Source organism: Priapulus caudatus, unplaced genomic scaffold (genome assembly GCF_000485595.1).
Source record: "Priapulus caudatus unplaced genomic scaffold, Priapulus_caudatus-5.0.1 Scaffold395, whole genome shotgun sequence".
NCBI lineage: Eukaryota > Metazoa > Priapulida > Priapulimorpha > Priapulimorphida > Priapulidae > Priapulus > Priapulus caudatus.
In genome coordinates this window covers 6,085-8,343 of record NW_014577456.1, presented here as the reverse complement: position 1 = coordinate 8,343, position 2,259 = coordinate 6,085, and positions in this window count along the sequence as shown.

The window sequence follows — 2,259 nt, the reverse complement described above, 5'->3', positions numbered from 1 at the left end:
TAGTATTATATGAGTGGAATACCTTAAACCGAAATTTGGTTATTAATCTATGACCATTCAGTCACTAACAGCAGTATTACACTCTATAAATTTATTTATATGTTGACAGGTTTACCACATTGCGAGGGATAAAATGCCCACAGTCTTTTAGGAATTTTCATATTTCTTTTATTGTTTCACTTTTCTGATTGGATTCATTTTGATTCACTTTTGATTTTCCACATTCATTTACATTGGATATTACTTTTCTTGTCGTCTGTCTTAGATCATCGCTTGGTGTATGTACAGTGAGAAGACAGACGTAGGGCATAGTCCACCTGTGGGCGAAATGCACAAAACAGAACGACGGCTCCAGGAATCTGTGGGGGTGAGTGGGGGGGGGGGGCGGGGGGACCCGTAGAATTTCTATCAAACATGAAACACGCCTCTCTCTCTTCCCACTCCTCTCTCTCTCTCTTCTCTCTTTCTTTCTCTCTCTCTCTCGTCTTTTCTCTCTCTCTCTCGTCTTCTTGTCTCTCTCTCTCTCTCTTTCTCTCTTTTCTCTCTATCTCTCTTCTCATCTCTCTCTCTCTCTCTCTCTCTCTCTTCTCTCTGCTCTTCTCTTCTCTCTCTCTCTTCTCTATCTCTCTCTCTCTCTCCCTCTCTCTCTCTCTCTCTTTCTCTTCTCCCTCCTCTCCTCTCTTCTCGCTCTCTCTTCTCTCTTCGCTCTCTCGCTCTCTCCCTCTCTTACTCTTCCCTCTCTCCCTCTCTCCCTCTCTCTCTTCCTCTCTCTCTCTCTCTCTCTCCTCTCTCTCTATCTCTCGCCTCTCTCTCTCTCTTCTCTCTCTCTCTCTCCTCTCTCGACTGTCTCTCTCTCCTCTTTCTTCTCTCTCTCTCTTTCATCTCTCTCTCTCTCTCTTCTCTCTCTCCCTTACCTTTTATATATTCGCACGCACACATATATTCTGAATCTGGACAACTTACACCTGTAGTTTTCGCTCCTAAACATTCCTCTTTCTCAGGTACGGCCAAGAAATTGTAGATGAATGTAAAAGTCTTTAGGGAATCGTTCCCATTCTCTCTCAACTCTCGCCCCATGCATCTGCATGCATCCTCCTCTATCGTATCTAGCTATCATTAGTGATGTCCCGATGATCGATTATAATCGAAAATCGATCGATTATAGTCTCAAATTCGATAATCGATTATAAAAACAAATCAAATCGGATTATTCGGAATACCAAAACAAACAAACAAGGAACCGCTCTCACTCACGATGTGTGAATTGATATGACAAGTAGAGCACAAGGCCTTGCAGGGCCATTGTCAGAAACATTGTAAAGTTAATGCTAATGTTAATGCTACGATAACACTTATACAATTACAATACATATATTATTACATTATTATATTACAACTAATGTTAATGTTACGAGAGTACTTTTAATGTTTGAATAAAGGCATTTAAACCATTTATTTTTAAATTGATTAAATACTGTATAGGAACAGACACTGATATACATACAGAAACCTTCACAGAATTAATACATGATCATAAAACATGATAATATTGAATGCTATGTATAATTGTATATATACAAAGTAAGATTAAATTAAATCTATGCTATTATTAACCGATTATCCGATTATAATTGATTATCGATCGGTTAAGGGAAACCGATAATCGATTATGAAATTCCAGCCGATTCCCATCACTAGCTATCATACCCACTCATTAACATCTTCCCCTAAAACACCCGATCGTCTAACGAGCTTTCCTCTTGCCTACCGCCAGGTGTCCCCGTGGCGCCGCAGGAGGTGCATCTTCAGTCGTGCTCCAACGGCATGAACAAGAAGCTGAAGGAAGAAGAAGCCGTAGCGGAGATCATCTGGGCTCCGGCGTCCGGATTCTGCGTTCCCATCATCAACTATATCGTCGAGGTGCTCAACACATCCAAGCAGAACGCCGAGTGGGATATCTATATATCTATGTATAGATATATACATTAATGTCTATGTATAGATCTGTAGTAGTGTCTGCGGTGCGACGCGTTGCCCGTGACGACGGTGGGCGCGTCGTGCGTCACCGATCGCGTGGCAGGTGTCGCGTTTGCCTGGAGACTTCTTCCTTGTTAAATCTCGTTGTTAGACGGAAGGTGTCATGGCTGCCGCGTGCGGTGGGGAGTGCGATACCCCGTGTACATAAAAAAATGTTTCCTCCTAAAAAATTGTTTGACGACGGCGCAAATACGTTTAGCGCCACTAGAGGCGGTACTAGGC